General features: G+C 38.2%; 1 long non-coding RNA gene across 1 annotated transcript in view; it reads right to left on the minus strand.

Annotated features, from left to right (window-relative positions):
* Nucleotides 1–13785, minus strand: part of LOC108522372 (uncharacterized) — a 42324-nt gene extending 28539 nt beyond the window's left edge. The window contains exons 1-2 of the long non-coding RNA XR_001883439.1: nt 13757–13785; nt 8275–8419 (exon numbers count right to left, since the gene is read on the minus strand). This is a non-coding gene — a long non-coding RNA (uncharacterized LOC108522372). The remainder of the gene's footprint in view (nt 1–8274; nt 8420–13756) is intronic.
* Between the last annotated feature and the right edge of the window lie 480 nt (nt 13786–14265).

Here is a 14265-nt window from a genome sequence, read left to right on the forward strand (position 1 = left end):
GTGTGCCTGTATGCTTACAGCGCAGTATTGGGGTGGGAGTTACCCGATTTTCCAGGTGTTGTGTGTCTCAGTTCCCCTGGCTAGGAAAACGGATCCCCTTCCCCCTTGCGCTTCCAGGTGAGGCGATGCCTCGCCCTGCTTCAGCTCTCGCTGGTCAGGCTGCAGCAGCTGACCAGCACCGATTGTCCGGCACTCCCTAGTGAGATGACCCCAGTACCTCAGTTGAAAATGCAGAAATCACCGGTCTTCTGTGTCGCTCGCGCTGGGAGTTGGAGACTGGAGCTGTTCCTATTCGGCCATCTTGCTCCCGTGTACACTATTTAAGGTAGCATATGCATCTGAAAGGGAGTTCAAAATTGAAGATACCCGGGAGTTCAAAATTGAAGATACCCGGGAGTTCAAAATTGAAGATACCCACTAGTTACGTTCACTCTGTGATAGAATGTCTTGAACTCCAAACACAATTGTAAGCACTAAGTGTACAGATGACATCAAAACCTAAAGCTGGGCTAGATTACAGAAATAATACCAACTCTGTGAATGAGCTCCTCCTTTACATTGGAAGGAAGGGGCAATATGTTTCAATAGAAGACAGCAGATGCTAATGGCCAAAATAGCTATGTACACAAAAAGAGAGATATGTCCTTGCAGGATCCACCAGAGGAAAGCTTCCCAGAGAATGTAGCCCTTAAGCTGCACCCATGAAGAAAAAGTAAGATATAAATAAATGAAAAGGAGATTACAGAGCATTTCAGGTGGTAGGAATAGTGTGATAAACAATGGAGAAGCAGGATATACAAAGCATCTCCATTGAACAATTTGTACCGTCGGGCTGGAAAGGATTCAGGAAGTGAGGAGCATAAAAAGCAGATAAGTCAGAGGCAGAGGGTAAAGGGTCTTAAAATCCTTAAAATGATAATAAAAATTTCAATTTGCTAGGAACAGTAAAGTTCCCACAAAGATTTTTTTATCATGACATTGTTTAGAGTTGCTGGTCCATGGTGATTATAAAAAGTAGACTGATTTTAGTTAACATTGTTAGTATTTTTAAACTCTCTACAGACAATGCATCTCCTTTTGCCTGTACATGGGGACTGACTACTGCTCCCATCTTCCTCTTGTTATCCTACTGATTTAGAAAAGTTACAAAACTTTCTTTTGATAAATGATGTTCGTATTTGATATGGTTAAATTTCTCTCTCTCTCTCTCTCTCTCTCTCTCTCTCTCTCTCTCTCTCTCTCTCTCTGTAAGTACTTACAATATCCTTGCTAGGAAGGGCTAAGTCTTTAACATACATTATCTCCCTTAATCCTAAAACAATCCCATAGCTATTAATGTTCCCACTTCATAAAGGAGGAAACAGAGCTTAGAGAAAGAAGCTAATTGGCTTGCCCAAGTTCACACAGCCAACACGAAGGAACAGAGTCAAATTCAGGTATTTCTGGTACTACATTGCATGTCTATAACCAGTTCCTCTATCTTAGTTCTCATCAATAATTAGTAGTTTTGCTACCATTTGCAACATATTTGTACCATGTTTTTAACATTGTTCATGGAGCTTTTCTCACACATTCTATGCTGCCACCATCTGGTATCTTATAAAACTTTTAAGCTTTTCTTCTGGAGTCATTCTCAGTCTTATCAGAGTTTTGCACTCCCTTGAAAGAGGGCTGAAATTGGTGTGGACTGGATTTATGTAACTTGAAAATTCTTCATGTTATCAATATACTCCCCTTTACTCATCTGCAATGTGTAAGGGTCATAAAAGATTAAAACGGAAATTTATTGGCTAATGATATTTTATTGGCAAACAAGAAATTCATAGCAAATCAGCCACCATGCAAAAATGCTGCTGAAGGGATATGTCAATTCCAGATTCAGAGTACAAAGTGAGTTTGATGCACTTTTCCTTTGGTTAAATGTAAAAGCCTTGCATTAATGAGTAAGGAAAGGTAGGCAAAGAGGAGCAAATCAATTAGGCCATATAGAAGAGACTCAAAGGGCAGGGAAGGAACCAGGAGAGATTTAGTGCTCAATCATCAGTTTCTAAAAGGCTGATGGCCATAATCCTACAAAAAATAAAACATTTTCACATTTGTAAGAACAATAAAACCCTTGCCAAGTCCTTACTATCATCTGATTTCTTCTGCCCAGTTTCTACCTACCACCAACCACTGATTGTATTAAATGTGATTCTCCCTCATGTGAGAGGCAGGTGAGAGGAAAAAAAAAAAAAGGATGCATGATATGAACACAAGTTGATGTATGTATTTGTCTATCTTGCATTGCTATTTAGGAATACCTGAGATTGGGTAATTTAGAAAATAAACTTATTTGGCTCACGTTTCTGCAGGCTGTACATGCATGGCACCAGCATCTGCTCAGTTCTGGTGAGATTTCAGGAAGCTTTAAATCGGGTGGAAGGTGAAAGGGAAGCAGATGTGTCACAGGTGAGAAAGCAAGAGAGAGAGGATGGGCTGGGCTCCTTTATTTTATTTTTATTTTTTATTTTTTCACTGAAAGTAATCAAGAAACTGGCTCCTTCCAGTAACCAGCTCCCACATGAGCTAACAGAGCAAGAACTCATTTGTTACCACGGGGAGGGCACCAAGCTGTTCATGAGGGATCTGTGGATCTGTCTCCATGAACCAAACACCTCCCACCAGACCCTACCTCCGACATTAGGGATCACATTTCAACATGAAATTTGGTGGGGGCAAATATCCAAACTATATCAACGTGGAAGGAGGGAGAAACAAGGAGACTGTAGTTCTGTGTTCTGATGTGCCTCACCATCCTCCACCAGTTTATGAATAGCTAAATCAGTTGATCTCAAAGTGCTTTTGCAGTTCCCACACGTTGATGCCCTTGTTAAGAGTATAACCTTAACACCATATTGAGATTATGGGAATATTGAGGATGAAAAATAAGACAACACGTGTTTAGTGCCTACTACTTTCCAGGTACCATGTAAGGTACTTCAAACCCATTGTATCATTTAATTAGTCTTCACAGTACAGTAACCCTATGAAATAAAGATCATTATGCCTGACCTGGCTCTTACTGTGCATCAAGCCCTATTCTAAATACTTCAGTCAATTAATATTCACCACAACCCTATGAGAGTAGGGACTATCCCTGACCCCATTTTCCAGATGAGAGATCTGCAGCCCTGAGAGGTTAAATAACTTACCCAATAGTACACAGTAAATGTGGAGCTGTTAGGCTCCATTTGGTTGCAGAGTCCATGCTCTTAAGCAGTACTATACTCTAATATCTCTTCAATACACACATATACCCTCACATACAGATACGCACACGTCCCCACGCAACCTGACTTCTTACATACAAGCACATGGAACCATAGGGAAAGTAGATTCAGAGTTCAGATGAACTAGGATGCATTAGACTCTCAGTATCCATTGCAACACTCTCTCTCTATCTACCTGACAAGGAGTCAGAGGAAATAAACCAGGTGACAGAGAAGCTGACCACGATAACATTTGCAACTGCCAGGGCTTGGAATTCATAAAACCTCTTAGAGGACAGAGATTGGCCTTAGAATTTCCATAGCTATAGCTGTAACTGTATTATAATAGTTTGCTCAGGTTACCATAACAAAGTACCACAGACTGGGTGGCTTACATAAGAAATTGTTTTCTCACAGCCTCGGAAGACCAAAGTCTGAGATCAAGGTGTTGGCAAGGTTGTTGTCTTTTGAGGCCTCTCTCCCTGTCTTGAAGATGGCTGTCTTCTCCCCGTGTTTCCACATGGATTTTCCTCTGTTCATGTCTGTGTCCTAATCTCCTCTTCTTGTGAAGACAACAGTCATATTGGATTAGGACCCACCCTAATGACCTCATTTTAACTTAATTATCTCCTTAAAGACCCTGTCTCCAAACACAGTCACATTCTGTTCTGAAGTACTAGGTGTTAAGAAATCAGCATGTGAATTTAGAGGTATAAAGTTCAACTCTCAACAACTACTCAATAAAAAATGACACTCTGACAGTTCATAAATTAATTACGCTCAGAGGTGGATGCTTGATTCTTAGTGACATCAATGTAAATTGTCTAGGTCAAGTAAATATTGAAATCAATAATGTTTAAAACTGTCCTTTTTATCTTTTATCTCTGTAACAAAATGAGAGATAGACACCTTTAATACAAAGGCAAAATAAGATGTAGACATTTTTAAACATTAATTCTGAGACATGATTCCCTTTTGAGAAATGCCTTACCAAAATAAATAAATAAACAAACTACAATATCTGATATTTCCAGAAATAAAGTTCTACTTCCTTTTATGAAAATTCTTACCATAAGTCTGGGGTTTACGCTTTCCAATAAAAAAACAGACTTAGACTCTGTGACTTACAATTTTAATGTATCTGTAAGCTGGGACTATAGAGGGTTTGTTTCAATACAAACTGATTCTAAATACTTTATTTCTTCAGTAATCATGCATTTGATTGCCCATAGTAAGAACAAGATTTCTCAAACAAGTTACATTATTACGTCTAGACTACCAACAACAGCCTGAGGAGATCCATGTTTCCACATATGCAAAACTTTGGAATAAATTCCTATTTGTCAAAATAAATAAAAACAACTCAGTAATTGGTGTTTAATTAAGTATCCATGTATATCATTATTAATTTTATACATTCAGTACAAATGAAACGGTCTCAATATAAAAGAAATTGCTAGTGGGTAGTAATTATAAGCCTACGATACTTATATTTTAAGTTCATGACTAATACTCAAAATAATAATAAACAGATCCTCAAAAAGTAAAATTTGACCTAAGAATTGAAATAATAGAAATACCTTTTATTCTAGAGCTGTATGCACACCTGGCTTGTGTTTTAGAGTTTGTTTTTGTTTCTTCCCATGGCACCCCAAAAATAATAGCACCTGAGGAAACTCTGGGGCGATTTGCTCACTTCTAGAGTCTATTTCAACATCACCACGCAAAGTCGGTTAATACTTAAAGACAAATGATAAGCAACACAGGAATCTCGCTTGTCTGTAACATTATGTCAAATTAGATTTAACTTGGAAAAAAATGATAAGCCAAAAAAAAATCCATTCAGAAGAATACAAACTCAAAATCACAATCACACCTACTCTCTTGTGTGTCAGGGCACTGTGTCAGACACTGCATGCTAAGCTAATGTGTCCTCAAACAAGAGGTCTTCAGTCATCTGTCTAAGAATGGCCCGTGGAGAAAATCAAACGAATCTAATTAGGCAACATTTAATTCCACTGTGATAAATAACTTAAGCTGCATCTGTAAGAAAAGGTAATTATTGGCCCTTAGAGCTAACAGCAAAACGAGTTAAAGGTTTTTAAATTCACAGCTAAACAAACATTGTAAAGATAAATAAAAGGATAAGAAAGATAAATTAATAATTATATTCCTATTCTTCCATAATGAATTAAGTAATCACTTTCTACAGTATCTTATGAAGATTTTAAAATTCCTTTTTAAAGATACATTAATAGAAATATAAGTACAAGAATAATTATAATTAAGGGAAAGTGAAAAGTTTCATATCCCTTAAAATACTAAAAGCTGTACAACACCACCAATGTGTTCACTAAATAATTTAATTACATTACATGCTATTTTAGCCAAGCCTCAGCTATATGGACAAATTATTCAAATATTTTGCCCCACCTCTTTCCTTCTAATAACAATTCTTTGAGAAGGTTACAAATCATCCTTATCAAAATTGCAACATGATTTTTTTCATGTGAAATCATATCAATTTGTTATTTATTAGCCACTCTGATAAAATATTTGCTCTTAGCGAGAGACTGAACCTTGTATCATGACTAATTGAGGTTTGAGATTGATTATTGGTAGATGCCATTATTCATTATATCACTATGGTTAGTAAAGATAATTCATAGTTTCCTCTACTTTAAAGTACTATTTTTTAAACATCTATAAATATCACAGAACTTCTCTGACCTCTACTCAAGGTTTCATATTGCATCACCCAAGATAACGATTTATTTAATCTTAAAGTGCTCCAAATGACAATGCATTCAAAATACTAAGTTTTTTTAGTTCTGCAGAATGACTCAATATAGACAATCTGCCTTGAAAATAATTGTTCAATTTAAAGATTTTTGCAAAAGGAGACAATCATTTTAAGCCTCTTCAAAGTAAGCTCAAGATTCCCAGTCCCCACTTTGAAGGCTGTAGTAGAAATAGATAGTTGGAAACATAGCCAGTGATATTTTTCTGTTAGGGATTGATATGAACAAACTGTCTTTTTTATTTTTATGGCCCTTGGAGGTATTTCTCTTCAGCTATAGAGAGCTTTGAACCCTGCCATAATTGATCCATTTCTCCTACTTTCTAAGGAAAGCAAAAATCAACAGAATTCTGCTTGTTACTCCAATAACCATGTATGTTTTTTAGGAGCAGCACTTGCTCCAACATTCCTCTTGACACAGTGAACTGACTTCCTAACAAGCTGGCCTCTTAATTTCATCTTGCTCTGAAAGTAAAGGAATAACGAGCTCAGTGATGCTGAAGCAACACTCCCAGCCTCCAAGAAGAAAACCTTAGTGCCCATTCTGTCACCAGCTGACTGGGAGCAAGACTAATGAATTTCTGCCACAAAGAAATGTTTGCTCCCATATAAGACTAAGTCCTGATCTTTAAATTGTGCCAACCTTGCCAAGCAGCATAGCAATCAGCTGATGAAAGGATATGTGTGTGTGTGTGTGTGTGTGTGTGTGTTTTGTTTGTTTGTTTGTTTGTTTGTTTTTTTCTAAATGCTCCATGTAGAGAGAATGAAAAGATTAGGAGAGCTGAGCTGGAAATAACCATCCATTTCTGCCACCTATATTGCCAGTTTTCTGACATGACAGGTCTACATTTACTTTCACTTATTATTCCTTTTGTAGTCTGGCTTCTGGCCCCAACCATTACCCCAAGAGTCATCAGACACTTTCTAGTTTTCAAATCCAGTGGTTTCTTCTTAGTTCTTATCTGCCTCAGGCTCTGACATGTTTGACAATATACCTTTAAAAACCCCTCTTTTCCGTGGCTGCCCTCTCCTGTTCTTTTCCCTTTCCTCTCATTCCTGCTGTACATTCATTCCCCCAATAAGGGATTAGCACACAAGCTAATTCTTTGGGATGCAAAAATATTCTACCTTCATGTAAATAGGTAGAGAGGATGGTATTTAAGAATCAAATAGGCTGGGCGTGGGGGCTCACACCTATAATTCCAGCACTTTGGGAGGTTGAGGTGGGTGGATCATCATGAGGTCAAGAGTTCGAGACCAGCCTGGCCAACATAATGAAATCCCATCTCTATTAAAAATACAAAAAATTAGCCCGGTGCGGTAGTGAGTGCCTATAATGCTAGCTACTCAGGAGGCTGAGGCAGGAGAATCGCTGGAACCCAGGAGGCAGAGGTTGCAATGAGCCGAGATGGTGCCATTGCACTCCAGCCTGGGCAACAGTGCAGACTCCATCTCAAAAAAAAAAAAAAAAAAAAGAAAGAAAAGAAAAGAAGAAAGAAAAAAAAATCAAATAGGCTCTCAAAGAATCACATTCTTAAAGTTGACATATCTGAGCCTGACTCCCAGCTGCACTGCTGCTATGGACTGAATGTGTGTGTCCCACTAAAATTCATACCTTGAAACCTAACCCCCACAGTGATGGTATTAAGAGGTGGGGCCTTTGGGAGGTGATTTGGCCATGAGGGCTACCCCTCAGACATGGGACTAACGTTCTGATAAAAGAGACTTGAGAGGCCCCTTGCCTCTTTCATCACATGAGGACACAGCAACAAGGCATCATTTATGAAGCAGAGAGTTCTCGCCACACATTGAATCTGCTGGCACTTTGATCTTGGACTTCCCAGTCTCTACAACTGTGAGAAATAAATTTATGTTGTTTATAAATTACTCAGTCTATGCTATTTTGTTACAGCAGCCTGAACGAATTAAGACAATCACTTACTGTGGGCACATTACTTTATTTCTCTGAGCCTCAGTTTCCCTCATCTGTGAATACTGATCATAATAATGTTATCATTTTTTACGTTTGTTTGAGAGGATTCAACAAATATTTATCACGTTCACAACACATTCCTGTTTCTGTACAAAATACTATTATTATTATTTCTAATTGAAGTAGTCTTTGGTAGACAAAACTAGAGATCTTAACCAAAGAGTAACCAAATGACAGCTGGCTTTCAATCTGTTTGAATACAATTACAAAATCAAGGAACTCGAAAATACCTTTGCGTCCAGGGTCGTCAAGTTATACCTGAAGAAGAAATACAGCGCGCCTCCTGTTTTTATAAATAGTCATTGGAACAGCCACGCCCATTCATTTATGTATTCTCCATGGCTGCCTTTGTTCCTTAACAGCAGTATTTGGTAACTGTGAAAGAGAACGTGAAAAGAGAGCCTAATCAAATCTGGCCCCTAATCTAGTCTACTTCATTTTACTGATGAGAAAATTAAATATAATCATTTAATTCAGAATATTGCTAAGAAAATTTTCTAATATATCATCTTTGTTAGGTTACAGGAAGACTTATGTATATGCAGACTATTAACTGATATAAATAAAATCTGATTCATTTGTTTGTTTTGTTGTTTCTATGGCACAGTTATAGTTCCTGGGAGCCCTGCAGAACGTGGTGTTTTATTCTGACACTATATATCTAGCACTTCCACTGTAAAAATGGAAGTAATTCCCATTAGGACCAGCAAAACCTGAGGCTAAAATAAGACAGTAAAAGCTCATGCCAAAAGCTGAATTTTACTTAATATAAAGAAAGGTGGCAGTTTCCAATTTCAGCAGAAAGTAGGAGTGTCAAATTGCTACAGAAACTGCCGTCCTCCAGAGATTGACGACCTGAATGAACCCAGAGGCAATTTTTTATTCTCATGAGATGGCTTGCTTAGATATTTCTGGGAAGGAGCAGTAGGTCTTAGGAAAGGTTAGAATGTTGTTGTTTCCTGGTAACTACTTGCAGAGGTTGATCGGAGTCAATGAGACCAAACAAAAAACAGGAATAGGGTGGGTCTGTGGCATTTAATCAGCGGCTATAGAGGGTTTCAGTGGATTTTCCAGAAAGAGGAACATTTCATGGTTGAAGCTTTGATTTGCTTCTATTATTTTCACATTCTTCCCTAATGCAGTATGAATATCACAAATAGAAGTCACTTCTAGGACTCCCATTAGTAAAACTTAGCTTCAACTTAAAACTTCAAAAAGAGTTAGATGCATGCCTCTTCTAGCAGTGGCATCAGGCAGGCAGGCAGAGAAAAAGAAAATACCATTTCCCTTTTACGGAAACCAGTTCTATTTTCTTCTCTCCTATAAGGAGTGGTATTAACCCTAAATTGCACAAGATGTTTCAAAGATGCAGAAATAACTAATAGTTTTTGCTCTCAGAGCCTTCATATGTGAACCCTATGGTGTTGTCCTACAATCACCTAATTCTGAATCACTAGGTGTGTTTGTTTAAAATGCAGATTTCTGGTCCCTGTACCAGGCATTGTGATTCAGCACTTATGTGTATCACAACCAGGCATATATATTTTCAGCATTTCCCATGTGATTCTAATGCATATGAGAGTTTTGGAACCATGGTTCTGCTGAAGAGGGAACTGTTATGGGAAAGGAGTCCCGATTCAGACCGCAAGAGAGGGTTCTTGGATCTCATGCAAGAAAGATTTCATGGAGTCCATGGAGTATGTGAAAGCAAGTTTATTAGGACAGTAAAGGAATAAAGAATGGCGACTCCATAGGCAAAGCAGCGGCATGGGCTGCTAGACTGCATATACTTATCTCTTGATTATATGCTAAACAAAGGGTGGGTTATTCATGAGTTTTCTGGGAAAGGGGTGGGCAATTCCCAGAACTGAAGGCTCCTCCCCTTTTTAGACCATATAGGGTAACTTCCTGATGTTGCTATTGCATTTGTAAACTGTCATGGCACTGGGGGGAATGTCTATTAGCATGCTACTACATTATAATTAGCATAGAATGAGCAGTAAAGATGACCAGAGATCACTTTTGTCCCCATCTTGATTTTAGTGGGTCTTGGTTAGCTTCTTTACAACATCTTATTTTATCAGCAAGGTCTTTGTTACCTGTATCTTGTGCTGACTTCCTATATCATCCTGTGACTAAGAATGCCTAATTTCCTGGAATGCAGCCCAATATGTCTGCCTTATTTTACACAGGCCCTATTCAAGATGGAGTTGCTCTGGTTCAAATGCCTCTGACAGAACTAGCACTAAAATTTTAGCTCTGCCTAAAATTTGAGCAATTTACTTAAAAATGAGTACAATCTAAGAGTTAGCCAACAAGATTAATAATTTTCTTTTCTTTTTTTTTTTTTTTTTTTGGAGACGGAGTCTTGCTCTGTGGCTGGAGAGCAGTGGCATGGTCTGGGCTTACTGCAAGCTCTGCCTCCCGGGTTCACGCCATTCTCCTGCCTCAGCCTCCCGAGTAGCTGGGACTACAGGTGCCCACCACCACGCCCAGCTAATTTTTTGTATTTTCAGTAGAGATGGAGTTTCACCATATTAGCCAGGATGGTCTCGATCTCCTGACCTCATGATCCACCCGCCTCAGCCTCCCAAAGTGTTGGGATTACAGGCCTGAGCCACCGCGCCTGGCCAAGATTAATAAATTTTGAGAATTAAGAAAACAGAGCCCAAGGTGTGATAGTAGTGTGAGGTATAATTACCTGGAAGACATTAGTACACTGATCGACAATGGCTAAATTGCTTTGAAGGCAGGATTGTGCAGAAGGTACCATGATTAACAACATTGCCTTAAAAAATAATGTACTCAGGACAAAAGATTTTGATTTTATAAAATGTTAGCTTAGCTATTCATGTTGTATTGTCTCTTCCCTTTATCCTGTAAATTTGATAGGGCAGACTAAAGTCTAACACATGTTTTCATGAGAATGAATAAAATCTCAGAAATAACCAATTCACCAGGGCTTCATGCTAGCCCTGCCTGCTCAATAGATTCTGCACAATTACAATGTCTTAGGGGCAGAGCTTGAGTTACCCCAGATGAGAAACCATCTAAACATTTTCATATTGCTACAGACTAAATTAATGAATATTTTACTCTCACCAGCTGCTTCATAATCCTTCTCCTGCCTAAAAGCCATGAGATTACAAAGTCTAATTTCACCTTCTCTGGGGCTTTTATACCCTGTATATACAACACCCAAATCCCTCTGATATTTTACTGACAAAACAAAAGGCAGCAAAAGAAGCTGTAACTGAAGTCACTGCTACTAGATAAATCCAAAACCTGTTCATTAGCAATTTTCTGCTAAACTATAGAGTTCAAACCTGGGCCTATACTCTTGATGCCATTCCTGGGACTAAGGAAATAAGTAGCCACTAAAATTAACATAGGTATGCTGGAAAGCAATAACTTCTCACATTCAGCTAAAAAAAAAAATTGATTAGAAGAGAAATCTGAGCATATTAATATTAATTATATATATAACATGTATTAATTATGTAACTGACCTTAAGTACCTTTACTACATCATCTCATTTAATCCTCACAACAATTCTATGAAGTAGGTGTTATTATCATCCCCATTTTACAAATGAGAAAAGTGGGAAAGAGCTTAAGGTTACAATGAATGTCACAGTACCTGTGGTACTGAAAATCACCAGTCAGGTAGCCAGTCCAGTTTTACTTGGCTCCAAATATCACATTTCTAACTATTATAACAAAACAGATCTGACAGTTTTTATGTCTCTATCTCTATGAGAATTGTTTGATTCTTGTTTGAATTGAATCAGATATCTCTGTTAGTCATTATCATCATTTTTCTCTACTAGGGATCATCCCAGTTGAAGGGACTGTATTTTTAAGGCATGTAGTGAGGCACTTAACAAATATTTGTTGAATGAATGAATGAATGAATGAATACTTCAGTACTCAGAGGACTTGCTAGGTGTTTAAACCCCAAATTCTCTTCTTTTCAATAACCAACCATCAGCATTATTCTTATATCAGCTGTTCATATTCACAATTCTTCACAGATTAATTTAGCATGATTAGTAATTACAGGAACATAGTTAACAAATTATTTACTTTTTGAGTCTGACACCATTTCAAGTTTAGGATCTCTAAGACCATACTGAGGTTTAATAATGCAGGAGAAAGACTCACAGAGCTCTCTGGATGCTGTTATACTTATGATGACAGTTTAGGATGCAGGTTAGGTTAGGTTGAAAGGCTTACATTCTGACTCTGACTAAAGAATCCTGTCGTGAGTTCCTCAAATCTTGTTGGGAGTTCCTTGAATTGTTGACATACTAATTAATACATAACCTACTAACACTGAAAAGAACACTGATTTGTTTCTGAGTCATGAACTTTTACTGGTTGTCTTGCATGTAGAACATTTCAGCTTGTATGTTGTAATCTGGAGCCAATGATTATAACCTCTGTATTGCACCCCGCAATGAAAAGGACAATTCTGGTATGAGGAGTCCTCCTCCCTTCTTCTAAACTGTCCTGTAAAAGCTTTCCAACTGATAGTGGACTGTGGAATATGCCCAACTTTCTTGGTGTGTTTTCCCAAGTCAGTCCTCACAGGTGGTTTCCAACAAACCTTTGTCAAATTATTTCTGCCTCAGCAGCCTTAATTTTGGTAGACATGACTCAAAACTTCTATCATAAATTGCACTGTTAGGCTGTCTGGCATAGCCTAAATTCCCAAATAAGACACTCCTATCAGGCATGACATTGCAAGAACATAGAGATTACCTCCCAGAAGCTAAAGGCAAAGGCCAGATCTCTCTTTGGAAAAGGTTAAATTCTTTATTCCACAAAGAATTTAAATAAGTCCAAGGTTCTTTTTTTTTTTTTCAAAAACACTTTTCATTTGTATTTTGATATACTTTCTGAAGTAGGAGATCTAGAGGTCCAATTATAGCTACAGGGTCAGGATTGAATGTGAACGTCATCTTCTTGGCATGCTGTTATTTCAGTGTCTCTACAAGTGTAAGCATAGATTAGCATCAAACTACAGTAGAGACCAACCTGCAATTACAGCTAATTCATGTGACCAAATTAGGGAATCTAAATAAGGAGAAAGATTTTAGAGTGTCCTTAATTTAGGATTCAACCCAATAACTAGACTCTGAAGCCAGGCCTATCCTGCATTGTTATCCCAAAAATCAGTCCTTTTCTTAATTGTATCATCTTTTCCTAAAGCCCATTTCAGACTCCTTGCTATTCATTTTTTTTCTGACTACCAAGAAGATAAATAAATGGACCAGGTGCAGTGGCTCACACCTGTAATCCCAGCACTTTGAGAGGCCAAGGTGAGGAGATCACCTGAGCCCAGGGATTTGAGACCAGCCTGGGCAACGTAGGGAGACAGAGCCAAAGAATGCCAAAAGATTGCCAAAACCCACCAGAAACGAAAGGGATGCATGGAACTGGTTTCTGCCTCACCCCCTAGGAAGTAACCAACCCTACTGATACCTGATACCTGATACCTCCAGAACTGTTAGACAATAAATTTCTGTTATTTAAGTCAGTTCATTCCCAACCTTTTTGGCACCAGGGACCAATTTCATGGAAGATAATTTTTCCATAGCCAGGCATGGGAGTTGGCTTTGGGATGATTCAAGTACATTACATTTATTGTGCACTTTATTCCTATTACTATTACATTGTAATATATAATGAAATAATTATACAACTCACCATAATGTAGAATCAGTGGGAGCCCTGAGCTTGTTTTCATGCATCTAGTCAGTCCCATCTGTGGGTGATGGAGACAGTGACAGATCATCAGGCATTAGATTTTCATAAGGAGCACACAACCTAGATCCCTTGCGTGCACGGTTCACAATAGGGTTCACATTCCTATGAGTATCTAATGCCACTGTTGATCTAACAGGAGGCGGAGCTCAGGTGGTAATGCAACTGATGGGGAGCAGCTGTAAATACAAATGAAGCTCTACTCACTCACCTGCCTCTCACCTCCTACTGTGCAGCCCAGTTCCTAATAGGCCACAAATAGGTACCATCTATACCCCAGGGGTTGGGGACTCCTGATTTAAGCTACCCAGTTTGTGTTACTTTTTTACAGAAGCCCTAGCAAATGAATTCGTAGACTAAATATGTACTACTAGGTCATTTTGAATGTCATTTTTGTAATTTTCTCATCTTATTGGTCAAATCAGTACAGTTTAGAAAAAGAACTTTCTCTT

Source organism: Rhinopithecus bieti, unplaced genomic scaffold (assembly GCF_001698545.2).
Source record: "Rhinopithecus bieti isolate Rb0 unplaced genomic scaffold, ASM169854v2 scaffold_64531, whole genome shotgun sequence".
Lineage (NCBI taxonomy): Eukaryota > Metazoa > Chordata > Mammalia > Primates > Cercopithecidae > Rhinopithecus > Rhinopithecus bieti.